Genomic DNA, 13262 nt, shown 5'->3' on the forward strand with positions numbered 1-13262 from the left:
AGGGAGAGACAGAGAGAGACACAGAGTCAGAAACAGAGACAAAGAGACAGAGGCAGAGAGACACAGAGACAGTGTGAAATACAGAGAGACACAGAGAGAGACAGTATGAGAGCCAGGGAGAGGTGGACAGAGACAGAGAGACAGAGACAGAGACACACAGAGAGATATAGAGTGTGAAAGAGAGAGACACACAGGGTATGAGAGACAGAGATAGAGAGGAAGGTCAGGGCCAAACACAGGGACTTTCCAAGGTCCCTGGTCATTTTTAGCTTCCCTCCCTGGGGCAAGTGACCTGCACTCTGTCCTCTGGCCCCACAGCTCAAACCAAGTTCTTTTTCTGTCTCTATGAACTCAGGCCGAGCCCTGAGCCAAGGCTAAGCTCAAGAGGGTTGGACACGTGGCTTGGGCCAGGAGCCCAAGCAGATGGCAGGCCACCTGTTGCAGGGGTGGCTGAGAACCAGCCACCATGCTGGGGCACCACTACCGCCTGCTGTCCCCCACTATCCCCTGCCTGTCTTTCTGCTTGCCCAGAGAGCCTGGCCATCCTCTTTGCCCCAAGCCACTGGAGTGTCCACAGAGGAAGAGATTCAGAAACAGGAGGTTTTGTCCCCTGAGGATAAGAGCAGCCCCTGAGCCTTCTACACTTGTCCCTTGCTAGATGTTTTGGGATTACAAAGTTTGGTTTGTTTTAAAATGAGGTTGAGATGTATAGCCCACCCTGGCCTGGAGCTCCAGAGTCTCCTGCCTAGACCCCCAGGCACTGAGGATACTGGTGTGAGATACCACATCTGCTTTGCAGGTTGTTAAACCATAATTATTTTATTTATCTATTGTTTGGTGTTTTTGAGGCAGGGTCTGTCTATGTAGTCCTGGCATGGAACTCAAGAGTTCCACCTGCCTCTGTCTCCCAAATATTGGATTAAAGGCATACACCACCATACCTGGCTAAACTATTATTTTAAACCAACAAAACTGCCAGAGGGGCCACACATACCCCTAGTTCAGGCTGAAACATTTGAACATTCAGGAGCAAACTGCCACATAATAGTGTACACCTATAATCAATCCTAGCACTCTTCAGATGATGCAGGAGGATGGTTGGGAGTTCGAATCCAGCCTGGGCTGCATGGTGAGATTTTTTGTCTCATAAAAACCAACAAAGGAAAAACAAACCATATGTAGAAAAGCACACCCAGCCGGTCTCCAGGGAATGGGCCTGAGGCCAGCTCCAGGATTTTCTGTGGATTCATAGAATTTTTAAGCCTCCTTTTACTGCAGTGTGTGTGTGTGTATGTATATGTGTGTGTGTGTGATTTTTTGTTTAACTTTTTGGTCACAAAAAATCTGCCCTAAGCTGACACAAGGCTATTTATAATGTCTGCTTTCTCCCACTCAGCATTGAGATTCACCTCTCAGCTCCAGCAATGCTGGTGTGTTTGGTTAAGGGTTGGCCTTAGGTGGTAGCATTTTTTTTTTTATGGTGCTCAAATCCACAAATCTGAACTCTAGGCCATTCTGACATAATCACCGCTACGCGGTATTTTCCTGCTTGACTGGCTTGTCTGCTAGATTCTCTTTGCAGCCCGGTGCTATCTGCAAGTGTCCATGGGGGAAACTGAGGCTCTAAGAGCCTCTGCGGAGGAGTGAAGACTGAGGACTGGGTGTGGCTCCTCCCCTTCTTGCCTCATGCTGACCTCTAGTTCATGGTGGTCCTCTTGCCTCAGCCCCGAGAGTTCGCTGGGATCACTAAACCCAGTGTTTGTGTGTGGCTGTCTGTTGGCATGTGTTGGGGTACACAAATAAGGGGGGAGCCATGTGTGCTTGTTTATATGGAGGCCAGAGATTGAAGTGAGGTGTCTTTTGGGGTCAGTCCCCACTTTGTTCATGGAAACAGGGTCTCAGACTGAACTCAGAGCCTACCTGCCCCGCTAGTCAAGCTGGCCATATTGTCCCAGGGTTTCATTTCAACCCTTAAGCTCTAGGATTACAAGTGGCCACTACGCCCGCCCAGCTTTTCATGTGGGCCCTGGGGATCTGAACTGCTGAGCTCTCTTGCCAAGCTTTTTATTGACTGAGTCACTTCCCCAGACCCCACAATTCTTTCAGACACATCTTGAAGGCCCTGGCTACTCATGGCAACCACAGCTCTGGCCGCTGCACAGGCCTCCTTCGTTCGTGTGGGACAGACTCAGACCTATTCTGGGGACTGTAAGGCTCTAGACCCTCTACCCAGCCTGGAATCAGGGTAAAGAGGACGGAGGACCCTCACTGTCTCATGAGCAGCTGTGCCCCTTGGCAGGTACAGGGCTGTCAGCTTCTCCTTGGTGGTCTCCGGAATGGTTCCCAACCAAATCATTAATCTTGGTCAACACAGTGAGGGCCACTCAGACCTGAAGCCGCACCCCCCCCCCAACCCCGACCTTCTGGCACACTTCACAGAAACAAGGCAGACTTCCCAGGAGCCCCTACTCCAGAGAGAATTTAGCTTTTGTCTTAATCCAGCCTGCCTATCTTTCCTACTAGACTTTTCCGTTTCTGATTTTTTATTTTTTAAGATAGGGTTTCCTGTAGCCCAGGTTGGCCTTAAATTTGCTCCATAGCTGAAGATGAGCGTGAACTCTTCTGATTCTTCCGCCTCCACTTTCCAAGTGCTGGGATCACAGGCGTGGGCCACCGTAATCAGCTATCACCATACAGTTTTCAAGTGTTAGGTATCTTCTTCCATCTATTCACCTCCCTGTCTGCCCACTCGCCTACCCACCTGCCAGTCCATCCATCCTCGCTCCCACCCACTCAGCCGTCCATTCATGCCCTCCCTCCCTATCCCAGCAGCTCTCAAAAAACTGAAGATTTTCTAAGCAGCCGCTACAGTGAGCTGGTGAAAACAAGGGAAGCTTCTCTGAGCAGGAGCTGGGCTGTAAGCTCCTCCCATGTCTCATTTGCATGTAAGCTTTCTCATTTGCATACATGCTAGTCGGGCTGCTTAGCTCACTCCAAGCCTCAGCAGCAGGCTCTCTCCCGTGCGCTAGACGGACAGTGTTGAGCAAAAACAGATGCTGGCCGCTCACTCCGTGGAATTTGTCAGTTTGGAGGAGACAGATGTGAATCAAGTAACCACACTCTTGAAACCATAATCACAAACAGCCCAGCCAGGCCTCAGCCAGGAGGCTCCCGGGAGGTAGGGACACTCCCCAGAAACCAAAGGTCTACAAGAGCATCTGCCAGCAAAGAGGATCCAAGCAGGGTGTTGTAAGACCCTGCTGTAAGGGTGCTGAAAGTTGGGGTGTTCAAGAGAAGAGGTTAGGAAGAGGGTGGCTCAGCTGAAGAAGTTAGATGAGGTCAGCAAAAGATACAGACCCAGTGACATAGTTGTTGGTGGGAGCTGAAGAGAAGCCAGGCCAGGGACATTGCGTGGGGTGTGGGGTGCGGGGTGTGGGGTGTGGGGTGTGGGGTGTGGGGAGGGGGATACTTCAAGTCGGCAGCAAGCCAGGGTGTACCTCCTGTCTTACCCATTGACGGTCCCAAGGGGGCGGGGGCGGGGGCGGAGTCAGGGGCAAGGGAGTCTGGGAAATAGAGTTCACTGCGGAGGGGGCGTGAGGGATGACTTAGGCACAGTGAGGGAGGTGCAAAGACAGAGGTGTGGTATGCATGGTGTCTCTTGGACAGGGTATCTGAGTCTCCCCTCTCCTGGGGGAGGGGGCAGTATGCAGAACGATGATGTCTGATGAAGCCTGAGAACGTGTGGAGCAAGACAGAGCCCAACACCAGAGCTGCGCTTTGAAAAGAGTAGGCTTAGCTGGTGGGTGAGCAGAGTCAGGGGAGGAGAAAGAACGCAGGCGCTTGCTGCCCTGCCCAACCTGTACCCGAGGCATGGGTTCTTCTAATCTGTTTCCATCCCACGAACAACGGCAGCAGAATGGAGACCCAGCAGTGCACAGGGGGGCCGGCCACCATGGCAACCATCTGCTTTGTTCTTATTGCCAAATGGCCCGCTGTGCCCCTGTGGTCAGAGACCTGACCACCTTCTTCCCGCCCAGGCCCCTCCTGCCCCCAGCCTAGCTGCAGGGGTCACTACGTGGTCCATGTATGCTTTTGTTAGCTGTCAGCTTCCCCTTTCCAGTCTGATCAATATTAATAGCTTTGCAATGGGAGGGTACATCCAGGTACCCAGCTGGAGCTGTGGGGGCCTCTGGGATGTAACCTGCTTTCTCTGCTTCTCCCGTGGCCATGGTTGATCTTGCTTGAACTAATAAACCTCCAGGTCCCCAGGAAGGAGTGATGTCAAGGAAAAAATGTTTTTTTTTTTTTTTTTTTTTTGAAATAAGCTGGCTTCCAACTCACAGAAGTATGAGTATTTCAATTGTATTACATTTTGTTTAGTGTGTATGTGTGTGTGTGTGTGTACACAAGTGCACACAGATGCATGCATGTACCACAGCACTTGTTGTGGTTTGAATATGCTTGACCCATAGGGAGTGGTACTGTTAGGAGGTGTGGCCTTGTTGGAGGAAGTGTGTCACTATGGGGGTGGGCTTTGGAGGTCTCCTCCTATGCTTAGGCTACACCCATTGTGAAAGAGAGCTTCCTTCTAGCTGCCTGAGGATGCCAGTCTTTTCCTGACTGCCTCCAGATGAAGATGTAGAACTCTCAGTTCCTCCTGCACCATGCCTGCCTGGATGCTGCCATGTTCCTGCCTTGATGATAATGGACTGAACCTCTGAACCTGTAAGCCAACCCCAATTAAATGTTGTCCTTATAAGAGCTGCCTTGGTCATGGTGTCCGTTCACAGCAGTCAAGCGCTAAAGAAGACAGTACTCCTGAAGAAATCAAAAGACAACCTTCAGGAGTTGATTCTCTCCTACCTACCATGTGGGTTCCAGCGATTGAAGTCAGGTTGTCAGGCTTAGCAGCAAGCACCTTCACTCACTGGCGCCATCTTACTCACCCAAGGAAAAGTTCTTAAGAAACAGAGCAAGAGCACGTGAGGTATCACCCCTTCCCAAGGGGCGAGAGCTATGGCTGGGATTTAGGAAAGCTACCTCACAGTTTTGACCTTGTGTGACCTTGGACAAGGTCTATGCTGGCCCTGAATCTTCTCTGCCCACTCTGTGGCCCTTGTCCAATCAAGCCTGGCCTGGAATCCCCGCCCATCAGTAGCAAACCATGTGCTTTTCGGCAAGATGTTGATTCTCTGTGTGTCAGCTTCCCTCCCTGTAACCGGAAATTGTACCCACGCGGTCAGGTATAGAAGGAATAGTGTGACTCATACATAGCCGAGACGGACAGCTGGAGGCTCTAGATTACAATGACAAAGGGGCCTCAGTCAAAGCACCACCCTGCCACCTCTGTGATCTTGGACTTGGGGGGGGGGTGTCGCTAACCCAGCCTGAAGAGCAAGTGGAATCAGGGATTTTAAGCTCCTCTTCCTGCCTGTGCCACCCCGCAGAGCGCAGGAAGGAGGGAAGCGGTACTAGGACAAGGATTCTCAACCTGTGGGTCGCGACCCCCAAGGTGGCAGAGTAGATGTCCTGTGAATCTGATATTTACAATATGTAATTTTGCTGTAATAGCAGCAAAATTAACAGTCATGAAGTAGCAACAAAATAATTGTATGGTGAAGGGGGGGGTGTCACCACAACATGGAGAAGTTGTATTAAAGGGTCGCAGCATAAGGAAGGTTGAGAACCATTGTGCTGGGACCTAGGCAGGCTGCATTTTAAAAATGTGTTCTCCCTTCAGCAGGGGCCATTTCTGAGTATTGCTGACTTGTGAAAGGAACACATGTTCAGAGCCAGGGTGGGAACACGTTCGTGATTGTTTGCACAGTCCAACAAAACAGACACCAGGTAGTCCTGACCTCTGAGCCCACGTGGGCATCATCAGATTGCTCAGGTGGGCCGGGGGTGCCCGCCTTGCAGTGAGGTGACCTGCAGGGCCAGCCTGGCTGTCAGAAATTGAAGGAGGCACCGGGGAGGGCTGAGGTGGGGAGCCGGTGAACCGCAGGACTGACGATGACCACGGGTGGGATTTGAGACACCTTGTCTAGTGTGCAGGAAGTGTACACACCTCCCTGGGCTTAGAGTTCCATTCATGGCTGTCCATCCCACAAGCGTATCACGTGTTGTCCACAGAAGACATGGACCGGAGATGCAGGAAAACACCCGCAACTTTTGCCTCTGATGGAAACTCCTCAACCCACCAAGGGTCAAGTTCAGCCAGTCACTCACTGTATTGGAAGTTCTCTAAAGGGACAGAACAGACGTGGTGCTTATTATAAAAGGGGATTCACTGGAGTGGCTGCTGCCGCTGCCGCAGGGAGGACTTGGGGGAGCAGGTTAGTGATGGCTACCTGCTGGAGAGGCTGAGAAGCCAGGAGCTGCAGGAGCCGAAGGCCTGGAGGATTATGGGCCGATCTTCAGTCCATGCTGCAGGGAAGGATGGTGGCGGTGATGGTGGTTACAGCAGTAATGGGGTTGAGGCACATGCTAGCAAGGAGCAGGGGCGAGCAAGCCAGCAGCATTGAAAGCAACACTGCAAGCCAGCAGTTGCCTTTTCTTAAGGACTCTAAGTCTAGGCAGTTACAGGAAAGAGCTGCCCACTTCACAGTTTTATCCCCAACTTCACCCTTGCTGGGAATGCCTTAACAGTGCTGCCCAGGGGCATGTCTCTTAGCTAATTCCAGATCCAGTCAAGACCAACCTCTGCAGCTGTCCCTCTGTGGGCCACACAGCAATACAGAAGATAAGGTACCGCTTTGGGCAGCAGCAGGGACGGGGGTGGGGCGGGTGGGGGGTGGGTGGGTGGGGGTGGGGGGCTGGGGTGTGGCTCACTGGCAGAGCACTGCACTCTGCACACACACACACAGAGCTCTCCCTACTAATACACATGCACGTGTACACACGGAAAACCCCACGCAGGAAAGGTCAGGCTTAACGTGGAGCCCTAAGAAAGACCCAGAGTGAGCACAGGACGAGGTCCTCCCTACAGACCATGTGCTCATGCTATGACATGGCCCAGCCCTGAAATTAGGGTGGACAGACAAAGTATAGGCGTCTCCTGTCATCCTGGCACTCAGAAGGTCGAGGCAGGGGATCAAGGTCATCCTCTACACATGCTGCACTCAAGGCCATCCTGGGTTACCTGAGACCTTGTTTGTTAAAAAAACAAAAACAAACACACAAACAAACAAACAAACAAAAAACAGTGATGGCGATAGCAGATTCCTTTAATCTCCCCCCCCCCCCACTCAGGAGAAAGGCATGTGACTCTATGTAAGTCTGAGGCCAGTCTGGTCTCTATAGTGAGTTCTGGTCCAGGCAGGGCTACATAGCCATCTCTTCTGTGTCCAAGACAGACGTATGAACAGACCGAAAGTGATGAATGGTACTCAGAGATGGGGGAAGGGCAGCTGGAGGGATGACAGGTGACGGCGCTTTAGGTAGAGTTTCTTTTGGGGGTGATGGGTGTTCAGAGTTGACCATGGAGCTAGCTATGTGGTTCAGTGAACACTCAACCACGTGTAGTCTGGGAATGTCATCTCTGTAGATGGGTTCGAACTGGATATGGGATGCCTGCTGAGAGGTGAGGTGCCCCAGGAGGCAGACCATGCTGATCAAACCCTAATTTGGTCTGTGAAAATGTAGGGAGGTGTACCCATGTGGTCACACGCTTTCCTTCAGGTGCTTCAGAAAGAGGTTTTCAAAAGCACAAAACCTAGCTGGGCATGATGGCTCACTGCAGGAGAGAGAGAGAGAGAGAGAGAGAGAGAGAGAGAGAGAGAGAGAGAGAGAGAGAGAGGAGAAGAAAATGAAATGTGATTCTCCAGCTTAGCATCAGACACGCCTCAGGCCCACTGTGAACAAGTCCAGGATAGCCCAGCCACTCCAGAGTGAAGGCCAGGAAGATAACTGAGCCTGGGACAGGTTCTGGCAACTCAGAGGGACATATGGAAAGACTCCAGGGCTGTGGACAGAGCCTGGGAAAGGCCACTGAGAAACACTGGGTCTGAAAGGGCTTGGAGATCTAGCTGAAGGTCCAGCTGCCAGTGGACCACAGCCGGGAGGATGAGCAAGACCACCAGCTTCCAGGGCAGGAATGAACTGAGGACAGGAATGCTTTTCTGGGGAAGGATTTGGAGAGGCAGGCCTGCAAAGCCAGGAGCTGTACATATGGTTGAGGGTGTGTGTGTGATGTGCAGTTAGAGCAAGATACTTGGACAAGACAGTTCTAGTTCAAATCCAGCCCTGACAGCTCCCAGCTTTGTGACTGCTGGGGGCCTCAGAGCCCCATCAGTAAAACTAGCAATAATACTTACATATTTAAGTGAACATAGCTCCCTGGCATCTAAGCATCCAACATTTAGTAAACACTTGGTAATTGTTTGGTGTCTTTGTCCCAGTGGAGGATTAAAACTGGCTCATACAATATACCCACCGACTGTGTGCCAAGCATGTTCCGTTAGAGGTCATTCTCACTAAGTGTCTAACGTTGCTCTCCTCCCGCCCCCCATCCTCAACCCCACATGCTCTGCCTTTTCCAGAACCTCTGGGGCTTGGACGCTTGGGAACCAACCACATCAAGGGTTTTCTGCTACAAACCAGAACCATTGGAGATGCCAGTGGTGAGGGAGTTTTCGAGCACACACAAGATTTATGTGGAGAGCCTGTCCTGTCAGCCCCAGGCAGGTCAGCTGTGTGCTCATTTATCAAAGGGTTTTAACAAGGCTCTGAAGTTAACCGCAGCATCCTCGGGTTCCTGAGCAGGAAGGCCTGGATGGGCCATGGGCCATTGTCTCCTGCACCCCATGCCTCGACCCTTCCCTTCGCTGTGAGCACGAGCTGGAATTTTCACACACGGGGCTTTGCAGCTTACAGAATGCTCCTGCTTATCCTTGTCTCGGGTCCCAGAGATGGACAGTGAGCTGCTGCCATCTTGCTCTGAGATGGTAGAGCAATGGCTGCTGAGAGTGAGTTACTAGCGCACTCTGGGAGCGGAATCAGTCCACACAAAAGGCAACAAAGAAGCCTGTGAACTGGCATTGTGGTGAAGGTGCTTGGCCCCCCAAGCACGACATCCTGAGTTTAAGCCCTGGAGCCTACATAAAGGAGAGAGAAGAGCAATTCCCACAGAATGTCTCTGACCTCCACAACTACTGGGATGTGTCAGAGATCCCTGTATTCTCTGTGCTGGCTTAGTTTTGTCAACTTGACACAAACTATTGTTTGGCGGGAGACAGAACATCAACTGAGGAATTGCCTCCATCAGACTGGCCTGTGGGCAGGTCTGTGGGGGGGCATCTCCTTGATTGTTAATTGATATAAAGATGTCTGGATCAATGCAGGAGGCATCGGTCCTTCATGGCTCCGCCACTGCTCCTGCCTGAGTTCCAGCCCTGACTTTTCTCAGTGATGGGCTACCAGTGGGACCCTGTAAAACGAATAAACCTTTTCTTCCACAGTTGCTTTTGGTCAGGGTACATATCACAGCAATAGAAGACAAACTAGAATGTTCCCTCTTATCCTGCACACACACACCTACACACTGTGTATATATGTGTGTGTACATATATATGATTATATATGCATATATAATATGTATACATGTATATGTACACACATATACATATATGCACACACATATATGTATATACAATATGATTATATATGTATATAACATGTATACATATATGCACACATATATACATGTATACATATATATGTGTGTATACATATATATGCATGTATATATTTACTATGTATACACATATGTAATCATATATATGTGTATACACATACATATGTGTATACACATACATATACATATATACATATACATATATATACATATATATACATATATATATATATATGTATATATATATATAAAATCATCTTTAAAATGCATCAGAGTTTTCACCAGCCTCACCCTTGTATCAGTAATTGCACCTCTGAACAAGTCCCTTCTTCTGGGGACTGTTCTAAGACAACACTTTCATGACCTCCAGGCTTAGCTGTTAAATGCTAATAGGTGTGACCCCAGGCCAGCCACCCAGGGATTGGCTTTTTTTGTTTGTCTGCTTGTTTGTTTTGTTTTTAATTGTTCATAGTGACATTCTTTTTTCTCTGGGGAGGATATATATATATATTGCTGGCCAGTGTCCTGGTCAGATTGAAGCTCTTTCTGTGTAAATTGTAAAGTGCTTGCTCTATTCAAATGGAAAGGAAGGGGAGGAAGGAGGGAGCGAGGAGGAGGGCAGTGGAGGGGAGAGGGAGGTGTGACTTAAAAGAAGGGCAGCCAAAGACCAAGTCTTCCCTTTTGGGTCCCCAGCTAGCCAAGGGCAAACACAGGGTCCTGGTTGTTTCTGTAGCTGCAGATGGACAGCCTGGGCTCTGGGATGGACGCTACAGGGGTGCACAGGCAGGAGGAAGGACGTGCAAAAGGGCCGTTGAGGAAGGATGCCAAAACTGGATGGTGGGAAAAGCTGGGCCCCTTGGAGGAGCTTCAGTTTGACTTCAGGCTCTTGGGAAGAATGAAGGATGGAACAGCCAAGACAGAGGAGAAGGGTGATGCCGGTGGGTTGTTTTGTTTTGAATATCTTTATTCTTTGAAAATTTCATGCTTGTATAATAACATTTTGGTCTTACCTGGCCCCCGCCATGTTTTTATTTTTTGAGACAGTTTCACTATGCAGCCCAGGCTGGTCTTGAACCTCCCATGCATCTCCAAGATGCTAGGATTACGGGGAGTATCATCCTGCCAGATGGCCTGATGATTCTAGAACAGAAGGCACCAAGAGGTTTAGAGTCCTGTGTCCCTGGTCCCAACATTGATTGGGCCCTGTGAAAACTAGGGCAGTGCAAGGCAGGCCAGCTGGGGCTCAGCCCCTTGGGAGAAGCAGCAGGGAAACAGACACAGTTCTGTGTGGTGCTGGGACCTGAAGACAGCTTGGGGGAGGTTGGGAGATGCCCCATAGGCAGCTGCAAACATGGGCTGTGTCCAGATACTCTGTCCTTCAGTGGTATGTCTCCATGGAACCTGTAGGCTGTGTTTTCTCTGCCCTGAGCCAGGCTGGCTGGGAGATACAAGGTTATCCAGGCCTTGGAGAGTGACAGGCACTGAAGGAGCATGGCCCCTCCACAGCTGCAGGCAGGGGATGGCTCAGAGTCCAGATGCTATGACCATTGACAGGCACAGGTGGATAGCTCTGTCCAGTTGGAGCTTTGGACATCTGAACAGCCAGGTTTGGTGCTGCAATGACTCGGGAACATGAAGCAGAAAGGAAGGCGCCTTGGTGTTTTGAACATCTGGCACCACACAGTTGGCTCTGTGTCCAGACCAGTCGCTGTGACAGTTTGTTTCCTTAGGTTCATAGTTGGGAACACACAAAGAAGACAGATGAGACTCTGAGGCAGTCCCTGCTTCATGCCGGACTTAAGAGTGAACCTCTTGTCGGCTTTCGGCTTTCTAAGGAGCCTGGGGGTGGGTTTTCTCAGTGAACCTGCTCCTGTGGGCTGGCTTCTTACTCTGAACTTTATACCCTTCATTAGGAAGCTGGCGCACAATGCCACATATGCTTTGCAGGGAGGCAGGCGCTGGCTCCCGGAAGGACCAGCCCCGCATTCAGCATTTACCCAGCCTGGAGGGGGGTTTCGCGTAGATCCCTCAACTCCTTTCCTCTTAGACAGGGTCTCACTGTGTAGCCCAGGCTAGTCTTGAACGTGAGATCCTCTTCCCTCAGTCTCTGGAGAGCCTGCACTGCCAGGATAGCCTAGGTTCTGCTTCTCTCAGCCCTAAAGAATGCATCCTTTTGTCAGATCTGCTTTCCTGATGAAGAGACAGAGGCCCTGAGAGCTCACAAGCTTCCCCCTCCTCCCTGCTCCCTCCCCTGCCCCTCAGGTCACATAGCTAGTCAGTGTTGCTGTGATGTCAGTCTGGTACGTCTGGCTGTGCTGTGGTTCTGCCACCATGTCACCCACCCCCATATGACTCAGCAGCGTCACCTGTCTTCTTCCTCCTCTGATCTGTGCCAGGGGATTTCCTGAGTCACTCAGCCACTGAGAGAAACAGAACCCACTCATCCCCGCCCACTTCACACATAGAAGCGCACACGTAAATATGTGCACACATGCACATGCATTCACGCGCCTGCACAGTACACACATGCTTGCATGTAAACACGAATACATGTCTGTATAACACCGAGCAACACACATAGACACATGCATGCACAGTACATACATTACATGTATGTCTGGAGTTGCCTACTCAAATACACATGCATTTGTACGCCACTGTGTATTAATACACACAAACAAATGTAAAACACACACGTGTGCCTGCACTTGTTTACACAAACACCAATACACACATGTGTACAAACACAGCACATGTATGTATGTATTAACACACACATGCTAACACGCACACACATAGTCTCCCATCACATCAGCCTTCTGTGCCGGGCATCTCTCTTGCTCTCATTTGGACCACCATAGAGGATGCTTGTGCCCATTGCACATAGCAGAAGACTGAGGTTTGTAGAATTAAGAGGTCTGCCTCTGCGTGAGGTCCACAGAGCTTGGGGGTTTGGGGCTTTGGGCTTCCCTATGAAGCCAGTCTTGACTATTCTGTATGCAGAATGGGAATAGGAGGGTTGGCTCTTGGGGGCTGTAAGGGTGCAGAAGGCAGAAGATGGCAAAGGAAATAGGAAATAAAATGGCCGATGAACAGATGTGGAGGAAAAATTGGCGGCCCCAGTTGAGGTCCTAAAGCTGAGCCTCTAGGGCTCTGAAGATGGGTAGCTGGGCCAGGCTGAGGGGCCTTCACCCAGGGAGACCTGGGTGAGCCTAGATAGGGACAACTTCTCCAGGCTCCTTCCTATGGGGTGAGACACCCAGGCCCTTCCTGAGTAAGAACAGACAGGGTCCTTTCACGAGGGAGCCCCTTTCGTCAGCCTCTCTTCTAACAAGGTATGGGTAACACCAGCAGCCAGGGGATGCCTCCCCACCCCATTCTGGGAGACAGTTTGCTGAGCCAGCACTTTTCGGGGCCAGGGAAGGGACAGAGTCCCATCCTCTGCCATACTGACACCCCACCCTGGGTTGATTCTGGAGCCCTGGAATGTCAGGGATTCCCAAGAGGCCCTTTCTGCTCATTTGGACCGGGAAGGAGCTTTCCTTACATGTCAGCTCACCAAGTGTGTGTGTTGGGGAGGGGGCTCCTGCCTTTGGGGCTCAGGCACCCCCTCCAGCTGGCAGGCTAG

Source organism: Arvicanthis niloticus, chromosome 18 (genome assembly GCF_011762505.2).
Source record: "Arvicanthis niloticus isolate mArvNil1 chromosome 18, mArvNil1.pat.X, whole genome shotgun sequence".
NCBI classification, from domain to species: domain Eukaryota; kingdom Metazoa; phylum Chordata; class Mammalia; order Rodentia; family Muridae; genus Arvicanthis; species Arvicanthis niloticus.